Here is a 12,953-nt window from a genome sequence, read left to right on the forward strand (position 1 = left end):
ATCGCTACTCACAAAAGCTCTCTGAGAGAGAAAATCTCTCACGTTTATACACAGCTTAACAGCCAGTTGGAGGTGATTTATTGAACTGTTAGCGGTGAACGTTTCCAGTCCAGTGGTCGGATCTCTGAATCTTACCTGAAAGTAGTGAGGTAGAAATAGTGTTTTCTAAATATTGGTTTGGATTTGTGCGTGTTTAACCCTGTCTCGCGCGTCAAAGCGAGGCTGGCGAACCTTTTTTAACCTGACCGGATAATGTGACACAGTAGACACACGCCAAAAAGGTATCCGATTCAATCCTTGGAGCAGCACCTTGCGTCCATTGGTCTCGCTCGCAGCACATCGCCAGGAAGGCGTGGATTCCGCGGCTGTGACTTCGCGTGACGCCACGGAAACTTCGAGGAACAAAGAAACGAATTTTACAAGGGGAGATGTCACGCATCAGACACATAGATATAGACGTGGCATGAACGATGGTACCTTCCATTTGAGCGTAGCTTTATTAATTCTCGATCTATGACTGATGTTCTTCATTACAGGAAACCTGAGAGCTGCTGGCGTTAATACAAGGTGGTTATAATTAAAGTGCAGCTACTCACAGAGGTCCGATGTGGGCTATCGTGTGACAACCAAACTATATAAATATTCGAATCTGTTAATGTGGAACAGATTTACGCTGACAAAAGAATTAGTTCCAATTTTTGCCACCGGGTGAAAATCTCGCGCTGTACACCCCTCGTTGACGTCTCTGGTGCTCATACTGAACAAATTGTGTAAGCATTGGTTAATAATAACATCAACATTATCCTTTTCTGCTCACGTCCCTTACCTAATCCATTACATATGGAAACATTTCCATACGTCTTTCTTACATTCACAGCGCCAGATGTGCGCCTGATGGCCAAAATTGGAACAAATTTTTTCTCCAGCGCAAACCGGTTCCGCATTACCGCATTAACATATCTACCAAGTTTCGCTGCCATACGATAATTACTCCTCACACTGGATTCCGTGAGTAGCTGCACTTTATTTACAACCACCCAGTACCATCCGTACCCATTATGACCGTTCTAGTAGCAGGAGAGATCAGCACCGTGTTGTTGCAAATGGTTTTAATCAACACCATCCTGACAGACCACCCATTAATCATAGTGCGGCGGTGAAACTTCTCGCGGAATTCCGAGACACTGACTCTGTGACAAACAAACCGTAGTAGCTGGACAATCGTAAACCGCTACTAAAGAAACAAAATCAACCAGGGCGCAGTACTCGGAACATCTCGCATGAAACAGGAGTCAGCCGTACATCAGTAATGAGGGAACGGATTGTCAATGCTTTGGGCTCGCATTCCGGTACAAACGTTGATTAAAGTCCTTCAGGAATGGGTGATGCGAGTAACAACGACCTTATAACGTGCTGGCCAACACATCGAGTACAACCTGTGGCCTTTATGCACCACCAGCGTATGCTTCGTTCTCCACAATATCAGGTATAACTTGACAATGCATAAATCTGTGCTCAAATGAAAGACGCCGTATTTTCCCCTGTATTTCTCTATTTGTCTGATGTGTCACATGACCCCTTCCCATTTCAAAATTGCGAGTTTCATCCCAAATGACTGTTTCCAAAACGACAGGCTTGCTCGTAACATAACTTGGATCTCTTGTACAAGGATATTCAGCGTCAAAGTATGAAACGTCCCCTTTGAACAATTATACTGGACTGTGCTTATACTGACACACAATATTTTTAGCGCAACGCAATCTGACTATCAAAGATCCCTGCAAAAGAATGGCCCTGACTAACATTAAACTATACCTTTCACAAATCACTTACCTCACAAAAATCTTCGCTGCTCAAGCTACTGCAATACAGCGAGCGCCACTACTGCCAGCTAAATAAAAGATTCAAACTATGGAAGGCACTAACTACTGATAGGGATAGTTAGCAAATGAAAGATATTAATAGAGAACAAACAATGTATTTACCTTAATATCATCACAAGTCATAATATATATATCAGTTCATGACAAATTACAAACCTCCGCCATCTCTCTCCCCACATCCACCACTGCTGGCGGCTCACCTCCAACTGCGCAACGCTACGCGCTGTTCACGGCCAGCTGCCTAACACTACAATGGCGAGTATTACAACAATGCAAAGCAGCCACAGACTGCACACAGCACAGCCAGTGATTTTCATACTGAGCGCTACGTAACGTTGCCAATAAGAAAACATAAACAGCCTACTTACATAGAGAAAACATAAACAGCTTACTTACATAGAGAAAACATAAACAGCTTACTTACATAGCCCCCATGCTCCCCACAAAAAATTTTTACAAATGGTGTTGGGCACTGGCCAATACAGATTTGACAAAAATTTTTCACAATTACAGTAACAAAGATATAAAATGCACACACTTATTGATACAACGTTGGTCAAAAGCTCAAATTTTCTCACAGTCCATAAAGACAGTCCTAATCGTACATAACAGCAGAATAGCAACATGCTGACAGATAATGGGCCACAACAGAGCAAACCCACAGCAGAGTCAGTCGTAGTTTGGAAGAATATTGGTAGGTAGGTCATCACAGAGCAGACCCACTGTAGTCCTGGTAGAGAGTATGGTATTGGTGGGCCACCAGAGGTGCAGACCCACTGCAGTCCTTGTAGAAATAAGGGTATTGGTAGGTCATCATAGATGCAGACCCACTGTAGTCCTTGTAGAGATAATGGTATTGGTGGGCCACCAGAGGTGCAGACCCACTGTAGTCCTGGTATAGACGGCCAGCAGCCATCCGTTGCGACTGTGCAGGTGCACAACCACCATCGAAGATTCTTGCAGAGAATATAGCAAGTCCATAAACCACCACTTGTGCACTCAGAAAGTTTTTCTTTTAATTGTCCTTAGAACCAGCAATGCTGTTATCCAGTCCCTTGCTGAATTACCAACACACGTGCAAACACTATCAGTCCCTACTTCTCACATATTGTCCATATACTATGACCAACAGAAACGTGTGCAGTGAAATGTAACTAACAAGTTAATAATATCATGAACTGGTGACAATTACAATTTTATAACATAAGAATACAATAACAAAGGTACAAAATACATCATTAAAAACATAACAATATAGATAACATTTGTAGTACAGGCTTTACAAAAGAATAGAAATAGACATATACATCAGTGTTACAGGAATTATGACATGAGTACATACATAGAAGATCAGAATAACTTGCGAAACATCAACTTCACACATGAGCATTTAAACAGAATGAATAATGTCTAATATCTTTACAAAGTAAATAACATATTATTAATGCCAATTATATTTGAGGATACCAGTATTCCTCATCATAGTGAATGTAGCTTAATATTAAAAGAAGAAAAAATTCTATGAAACTACACAGAGACAGGAAGAAAACAAATACACAAGGGTACACAAACACGTACTGGGATAACACAAAAGGAAAGGACAGGGTTCGTTTTCAGTGTAACATTTGGTACTGCAGTCCAACCTAAAACTTCATATATCTTTCCTTTTATTTCATCCGTTGTTTCCACCAAAAAAATTCTATCTAAGCATGCTTTCTGTATTTAAATGTTCACACATTTCGTACCTCAACATTTATTTCCAAGAAAATCCTACCTAAACCTGTTTTCTCAATGCATTTCTTCCAATTCATCGCAACTCATTCTCTTAGAGGCTACCCCCTCTTAAGCTAACTTAAATCTACTGAGCTCAGATGCTAAACTAAGGGACGAGGCAATGCAGCATCACATAACAAATCAACACAAACAGCAATGAAAAAAAATGCAAATTGGCAAAGCTAGCAGCATAAATGAGCAAAAGTCAAATTCAATAACACTATGCCTGGCAAACAGCAGCAACTTATACCTAAACATGACATAGCGCAAGCAGAAAAAATATTACACTAAAATGGCCATGTCTAATACCTATGTCACATCTTAACATTAGAGTGATGCATCACAAAAACTTACGCTAGTAGATAAGTTACCAAATCGTAAAAAAATTATTTATGCAATTCCTGTGAAGGGAAATTTCTTTTTGTGCTCCCTCATTTGTTTTGGATGGATCATAAAATTATTTACTGGATCTGTAGGCATAAAATATTTATATTAGTACATATATTAAATTTTATTTTAACCATTGCTGCAGTGCAGCTAGAAACTTGATATTAAACAAAATGTGTAAATAAATACATAAAGCAAGCCATATGGCATTTTTCTTAACTAGCAAGACAATAGCTGTGAAATGTTTCTCATCGTTTCATTAGGCATTTCAGTAAATATCATAAATTACGAGCTCCACAGTATGCTTTCAACAAGGAGATGTCAGTAGCGCGTACAATGGCCTTCCCTTTCTTTTTTTTTCTACCTGTGCCGCAGAAAAGGGCTCGCAATAATGGCTTTTTCTCCAGGCGTCTGACACAGCTGGGTGCCCGCGACGCATTACGCGCAGGTGGTCACTTAACTTTCTTACGGAAATATTTACCGCTAAAGTGACAGTCTGATATAAAAATATTTCACAGGTCAAGAATTTGCGTTACAAATCTGTAGAAACAAAATGCTATTGATATAACAGTGTCCAAAAAAATTTTCGTCTGCATTGTAATACATTCACGCATATACACACACATTTCATAACTCTTAAAGTACGTTTCTTGGTTTCCAACATCCTTTTCATAAATCAGAGTCCCTAACCACTATTCATTATTCCTTACCTTATTATACATATACATATTCGTCGACACTTCTTCAATATTTCATCCTGAGAAACATGTAGCATAATCAAATTCCTCATATACGGTATCATCATCTTATTGATCATAAACATACCTCAACAGCATAATACACATCGTCGTCGTAATAATAACATCATAACACCTCAGTCAAATCTCAAAAACATCGTAGCTTTCTGCAATAATATCAAAACCTAAAAAAATTCTCTGCTCATGTCAAAAGTGTCAGCTGCCTCAAACGTACTTTAAAAATCATGATCTCATACCAAATACATCATTCAAAGCTCTCATAGTATCACAATGGTTCCGAAAAAATATGAAGAGTTCACACAGTACAGGCAAAATACAATTTCGTAAGTGTGAAGTTATCCAACGGTGTAATTACGTAAACATCTGTCACTGATATAGTAAAATAAATGTTTGTCTCTCTCAGTTACATGACCAGATAGCTGTGTAATTTGTGTGTTAGAGAAATATGGTACCGATGTGTAAAGTTGTATAAGCAAATACCATATTAGCTAGGGTTCCTTGTGGTTGCCACACACATGGTACACAAAGTAGACGTGTAGCCCCCTGAGGATTAATGTAATTATACCCTCAGGTGCTACAGATTTTTGCAATGGAATGAAATGTATCACGGAAAACTTTCTTTGTAATTCAAAAATCTTGAAAAATAAACGTCTTAAGTACAAAATCTCTCGTATGCGTGTCCTGTAGCGCTAAATGTGCGTCTTGCTGTAAGATAATTCTGTGGAAGTGTCGTACTTATTGTCCTCCGAAAGCCAAGTTCTGCAGAAGTCAATGTACTTACCTCATGATAAACAAAAGTGAAATGCTTTATGTATAGATATCTTAGTTATTACGCTTATTGCCGTGATGAAGAAAGTACTGTGCTGTAACGTATTGTTGTGCTACGGAAAAGACAATCTCATTGTCGCTGTACCACAAAAGTTACTACTAAAACATGTTTTACTTTCCAGAAGAATTCAGAAAAACTGTGCAGATATAAAACAGATACACTGCAAAAGCAACATTATAAATTGTCACTCATTAGTAGCGTCGTGATAAAACCGTGTAGCTGTCACATAAACTAACCTCTGTGTCATCTGGTATCTCTCAGAAAGCACATTAATTCAGAATGTATTTTCAAATAAACCAAAATGTTGCATTAAAATCTCATTAGCAGTACTGGTAAATGTTCTAAGTATGTGAGCCTTATAGTCGTTACGTAATTGTGCAACAAACAAGCAAGAATGTACACACACAATAACACTGTGACGTCTGTTCACTATAACAATGCATTCGTCATTTCTGTTTAAATAAGTTCTCTTGGTTCTTGATTGGATATTGTACTTCAAACATTGTTGTATGTTAACAGTTTCTTAAGCATACTAGTAACGTGAAGTGAAACGTTTTATGGCAAAGCCAAAGTTAAAAGGCAGATTATCTGTCAATAAATGGTTTTACATGAGAAATGTGGTGTAAACCTTTACTCTTCCTAGTACGCAGAGTTTCAACTTCAACGCAATTATCATGTGGTATACGTCGGTAAAGAATACTGGAGTTTTTCTCAAGGTTAGCGTCTATGTTATTTTTCTCTGAGCCACCTGGCGCACGCGGCTGCCTGCTGTGCGAGTCATTGTCTGTCTCTTTGTTGGCGCGCGTCGTTATTGGGATTAGGAGACCTAACTTCTACAAATTCGCCTTGACGAGAGGGCCCTGCCCTGTTTAAATCCCGCCAGTTCTGATGCAATTGACGTCTGTCGTTATGATCATATCGTCTGTCGTCATGTCGGTAGATTCCACAGTTTCTTTCTTGTCGGTCACATGGTGGAGAATTTCTCCCTGAATCGTAACTGCGCGCTGAACTGTTGCGTCTGAAGTTATTCTGTCTCCCCTGGTAATAATTGTTTTGGTTCCCATATTGTCTGTTTCTGTGCTTATCTCTGTCATATTCATTACTACGGAAATGCGATCTTTCTCTGTAACTATTATTACTCTGCCAGTGGTTGTCATATGGGTGGTGTCTGTTTTGGTCACGATTTGCGTTGTAAGAATAGCCTTGTCGTGTCCAGTTATTACTTCTTTCATCGCGGATTTGCGACGGATGTGACCTGTAATTGTTGTGTTCCTGGTTTCGCGTTCCGCGATTGTCAGTGTCAATTTCTAATTCTTGTAACAGTCCCTGAAAAGCTTCAATGTCGTCTTTGCAACGTCCTGCTAAAATAATATGTCGTAAATGTTTAGGCATTTTGATTAAGCAAATGCGGATGAGTTCTGAGGGGCTGTATGGGTTTGACAGGTATTGATTCTTGTGCAACATGTCTTCAAAATATTTCACAAGACTGGAAAATTCAGATTGTTCGAAGTGTTTCATCATTATGATGTTATGTTTTACACGGTCTTGTGTAGCTTGAGACCAATATGCTGAGAGGAAGGCATGGTAAAATTCTCCTTCACTGTGGCAATCGTGAATGACCGATCGCATTCTTACAGCTGGTTCATTCTCTAAATAGCCACACATGAATTCTAATCTGTGTTCTAACGACCAGTTGGGAGGAAAACAATGAGAGAATTGATGGAGCCATGCTTGTGGATGAATGTCGTTGCCAGAATTCTTAAATGTTTTGAATTTACGTGTAGTAATGAACAGCTTATAGTCAAAATCATCATGTCGGCAAGTCGCATGTCGGTCATTGTTACGTCGTTTCGGCGGTTCCATCTCAAAATTCGGCGTACCTTGCCAACTTCTTTCACAATTTCCGAAGTGCCCTGTGTTGTTATTTTGTGTCTGTTCCGTATTTGTATGTCCCTCTTCCCGTATTGGGGCGCGAGCGTCCTCTGAAATACGTAATTCATGTACTACTTGTGCCAACTGATCTTGCACTTCGCGGATTTCTCTTTTGTACTGTGTATTGATTTGATTTTGATTTTGTTTGAATTTTCTAATTTGTTCATACTCTTCAGTGTCCATGAAGGCTACAGGTGTTGTGTCATTCAGATCATCATCTACCTTTGTAGATAAGTTAGTGAATTGATCCGAAAGTTCGGCTACTTTATCCGATAGTGAAATCATTTCCTCTCTATGTTTTTCTGAACCAAGTTTCAGAGTGTCCATTTGTGTTGCAATCGTGTCTACTGTGACCTTTAAGTTTTCCTGAGTTTTTGCAAGTTGCATAACCGTATCGGTAGATGCAACTGAGTCAAATTTTGCTTGCAAGGTCTCATGATTTTCATGAACAATAGTTTGCAGTTCTTTTATGGCTGCTTCGTGATTCTGTAGTGCATTTTCATGACGCGAAAAAATAGGTTGGAAATGCTCACAAATTTGTGTTTTTACGTCATTACAGACTCTTTGACATTTCGATTCAATGTGATGTAACTCAGCAGTTAAATCCTCACGTGTTCGTTCAAGAGTTTGCTCCAATGAGTCTAACTTTTTAAGATTTTGTTCCATTGTGTCTAACTTTTCAAGCTTTTGTCCCATTTGTTGCATTAATTGTAATAACAATGCACTGGTGTCTGAAACATGTTCCTCGGTGCTTTTCGGCAGTGAATTTACACCGGAAACATTCACATTTTGACAAGCAGAAAATGTGTCTTGACTTATTTGAGAAAACGGTGAGGATCCAAAACCTGAATCTACAGTATTTGCGAGATCGTGTCGTGTCATTTCGGCTTCCTGAGGCGAGCTATTGCCGACCGATCGATCGATAATGCTTCCCTCTTCACTAATTGTTTCACTGTCCACGCCATTGTTTGACGCCCGCTCCATTTCCCTGTGCACAGTTACCAAATTACTACTTTGAACATTAGTAAATTCATTACTCGGTGGCGCTAACACACTACTTTCATTTTCACTGTCATTTCTCAGTTTACTTTGGAGCCTAGTATTACGTTTTTCACACGCCATTATTGTCACAGTATTTCACACGACAACACAGAAAAACACAATTTGAAGAGCAAAAATAAGAGAACACATTAACATAACACTGAAAATAATATCTAGTTAATTACAGCTGCGAAATACTTGGTGCAAATCTATATGCATGCCACAACTGTTTTACTGTACAACAATGAAAGACTGCAACTACAAAGGAGATTTTCTCTACAATTACGCGCTAGCAATAAACAAAATCTACACTAATTACACAAACTACAAGAAAAAATCAGAAGATTCCAGTGAGGTATCCTGGCAGGGTCGCCATATGAAACGTCCCCTTTGAACAATTATACTGGACTGTGCTTATACTGACACACAATATTTTTAGCGCAACGCAATCTGACTATCAAAGATCCCTGCAAAAGAATGGCCCTGACTAACATTAAACTATACCTTTCACAAATCACTTACCTCACAAAAATCTTCGCTGCTCAAGCTACTGCAATACAGCGAGCGCCACTACTGCCAGCTAAATAAAAGATTCAAACTATGGAAGGCACTAACTACTGATAGGGATAGTTAGTAAATGAAAGATATTAATAGAGAACAAACAACGTATTTACCTTAATATCATCACAAGTCATAATATATATATCAGTTCATGACAAATTACAAACCTCCGCCATCTCTCTCCCCACATCCACCACTGCTGGCGGCTCACCTCCAACTGCGCAACGCTACGCGCTGTTCATGGCCAGCTGCCTAACACTACAATGGCGAGTATTACAACAATGCAAAGCAGCCACAGACTGCACACAGCACAGCCAGTGATTTTCATACTGAGCGCTACGTAACGTTGCCAATAAGAAAACATAAACAGCCTACTTACATAGAGAAAACATAAACAGCTTACTTACATAGAGAAAACATAAACAGCTTACTTACAAGTATTACAATTTAAAAACTGAAAAGGGACATTTAATGAATAGAGATATTTACATATTTACAGTTCTGGTTTGACAAGGATAGAACAGATACTCGGTTCTGGTCTTATAGTACGAACTATACCAGTATTGGCATGAGGTAATTTAGGGAAGCCACTGAAAACCTACCTCAGGCTGGCTGGATGAAAACTGGAGCCTCCGACATACAGAACACAAGGCAAGTCTTTTTAAAACAGCACTATCTCATTCGGTGTACCCCTTATGTACAATACTGTTTTATAAAGGAAGTTAATAATGAAAAGGCTAGTGCCAGTCAATGCACACAGTCTGCGGCCTTGCCGCAGTGGTAACACTGGTTCTCATCAGATCACCAAAGCAAAAGCGTTGTCGGGCTCTACTTGGATGGGTGATGGTCCTGGTCCGCCAAGCACTGTTGGTAAGCGGAATGCACTCCTCCCTTATGAGGCTAATTAAGGAGCTACTTGACTGAGAAGTAGCCGCTCCGATCACGAAAGCTGACAACAGCGCCTGGAGGGCGGTGTACTGACCACATGCTGCCCCTCTCCCCCCCCCCCCCCCCACCCATCACCACTCATCCAGTGATGCCTACCGGCTGTGGCTGACCGGCAGTCGGTCGATACCGCTGGGCCTTCTGAGCCTCTTCGGACAGAGCTTGAGTCACAGCACACATTACACAAATCATTTCATTATAAAACACTACGTATGCTGTCGGAAGGGTGCTCCCACATATAGCGAACACGCTGTTTCCGGAATTCGGGAAGGTACGACGGCAGAGAGTTGAACGCGCGCGGCGGATTAACGGGGATGGGTGGTGTGCAAGCCAGCCTGTTTGTGGTTTTTAGGCGGTTTCCCACATCCAACTTGATCAGTATCGAGCTGGTACCCAGTGACACTCATCAGCAACACAATTCGCAAACACTTAGAAAACTCCACACGCTTTCACATAGGATAACGCTAGACGCAGACAGATAGAGTACACAAACTTTTTCCGAGCGTGCTCGGGAGGGGTGGGGTGGGGGGTGGGGTTTCACCCTCTACCACTAACAATTCGAAATGCAGATTAGTATGTTAACCCTGTAAAGATATTTTTTTTTATCTTTCCAGTCTCTAAAGCAAAGACTGGACCCGGCTGTTCAAGATCCGGCCCTTTTAAAGAGTTGTGATCCTACTCAGCCTACAATGAGACAAGTTGTTACTGGGGCAGATGGGTGATCCCAACTGGAAATAATCGGAAGGGGTTTATCAGTTCTAACAAGGGAAATCTCCTCAATCGTAGCTCGGAACTGGAGAATTGGAACCAAATTAATTTGTTTCTGGGACATTGTCCTTTGCTGAGGACGTTGTATCTGCCAACAGCTAAAATGTCTTTCATGAGAGTGGTGTATACATGTTGTACTTATGTCTACGTGTTACTGAGCTGAATGAAATGTTGTTGCCAATATGTGAAAACATTGAGACGAAGCAGATATGTAGCGAGGCGAGAAATGTCATGGGTTACCTCCTAATATCGTGTCGGACCTCCTATTGCCCAGCGTAGTGTAAAATCTTCATGTGGCATAGACTACTGCCTCTATATCCGTCCACAATCGCGAAAGTGTTACCGGTGCAGGATTTGTGCGCGAACTGACCTCTCGATTACGTCTCATAAATGTTCAATGGATGTCGGGCTATCTGGGTGGCCAAATCGTACGCCCAAATTGTCCCGAATTTTCCTCAAATCAGTGGCGAACAATTGGGGCCTGGTATCATAATGCATCATCCATAAAAAATTCATCGTTCTTTGGAAACATGAAGTCAATGGATACTTCGCAAGTAGCCAAAAATAACCATTTACAGTCAATGATCGGGTAGGCTGGACCAGCGGACCCAGTCTATTGCATGTAAACACAGCCTACACCATTATGGCGCCACCACCAGCTTACACAGTGCCTTGTTGACATCTGGGGTCCATGATATCGTGGGGTCTACGCCCCACTCGCACACTATCATCAGCTCTTACCAATCGATACTGGGACTCATCTGACCAGGCCACGGTTTCCCAGTCGTCTAGGGTCCAACCGATATGGTCACGGGTCCAGTTGCGGCGCTGCAGGGGATGTCGTGCTGTTACCAAAGGCACTCGCAGTGGCCGTCTGTTGCCCATCAACTCCAAATTTCGGCTCACTCACCTAACGGATACGTTTGTCATACGTCCCACGTTGATTTCTGCGGTTATTTCACGCAGTATTGCTTGTCTGTTAGCACTGACAATTCTATCACCTCAAACGTCACTAGTCTCGGTTGTTAACTGAGGGCCGTCGGCCACCGCGTTGTCCATCGTGAAAAATAACGCCTAAAATTTGGTGTTTTCAACACACTCTTGACACTGTGGATCTCGGAATATTGAATTCCCTAACGATTTCGGAAATGGAATGTTCCATGCGTCTAGCTCCAATTACCATTCCGCGTTCAAGTCTGTTACTTACCGTAGTGCAGCCATAATCATTTCGGAAACCTTTTCAATGACTCATCTTAGTAGAAATGACATATCCGCCATCGCACTGCTGTTTTATACCTTTTGCATTCTATACTCCCGCCATCTGTATATGTGCATATCGCTGTCCCACGACTTTTGTCACCTGAGGTAGGCCCACAACGGAAAGCGAGATGTGGTGTTTCAACGCCATTTTTATGAATTACTCGATTATGCCCTTAGTCCGCCGTAGTTTGCACGTCAGAGTTTAAAGTTGGGGGTAATAACACACCTGGAGACAGAACAACTTGGCCAGCAGGGAACGCGGCGTATATCTACGGTCATTAGCATGCAATCCTGCGTAATAAACTGGGGGCCAACCCCTTTAATGGGTTGGACCCTCGGAAGTGCTGGCCGGCTGAGGCTTTATGATTCCATTAAAGCAATCTCCCAGCGGCCCCTGCAGACTTGCGTGCGCTCCTGCTCTCCGGTGCGGTCCCCGAAGCCTCAGCTGGTGAAGTAGGGACACGCACGGCCGTGCACGCGCGCGTCAGCCCCACAGGGACAGCTGTGACGCGGCGCTGTGGTCGACACTGGTGCGCCACTTGGTCGACTCCGGAACCTCGGCCGTGCAGAAAGCGTGTGTATCAGCCTGTGGGAGAAAAGTAAAAATCTCGGTTTCTCGGTGACCTGCGCTCTCCGTCTACTGCGAATAATGCGATTGGTGTGTGTCTGCCGAGGACTCCTTTCTCCTAACATAACAAGTAATTGTGCTAAATAAAGTGTTTATGTTGTAATTTTTGCCTACAAATGAAAGTTGTACTCGGATAATACCTGTCGCGTTTAAACTGAGAAGTTATTGTCACAGAAACTTAAGGTTAG

At 41.5% G+C, this 12,953-nt stretch overlaps 1 protein-coding gene across 6 annotated transcripts in view; it reads left to right on the plus strand.

The window, feature by feature from the left end:
- Positions 1 to 12,953, plus strand: part of LOC126457029 (Ig-like and fibronectin type-III domain-containing protein 1) — a 1,179,953-nt gene that overhangs the window by 908,794 nt on the left and 258,206 nt on the right. The gene's annotated exons all lie outside the window — the stretch shown is intronic.

Source organism: Schistocerca serialis, chromosome 2 (genome assembly GCF_023864345.2).
Source record: "Schistocerca serialis cubense isolate TAMUIC-IGC-003099 chromosome 2, iqSchSeri2.2, whole genome shotgun sequence".
NCBI classification, from domain to species: domain Eukaryota; kingdom Metazoa; phylum Arthropoda; class Insecta; order Orthoptera; family Acrididae; genus Schistocerca; species Schistocerca serialis.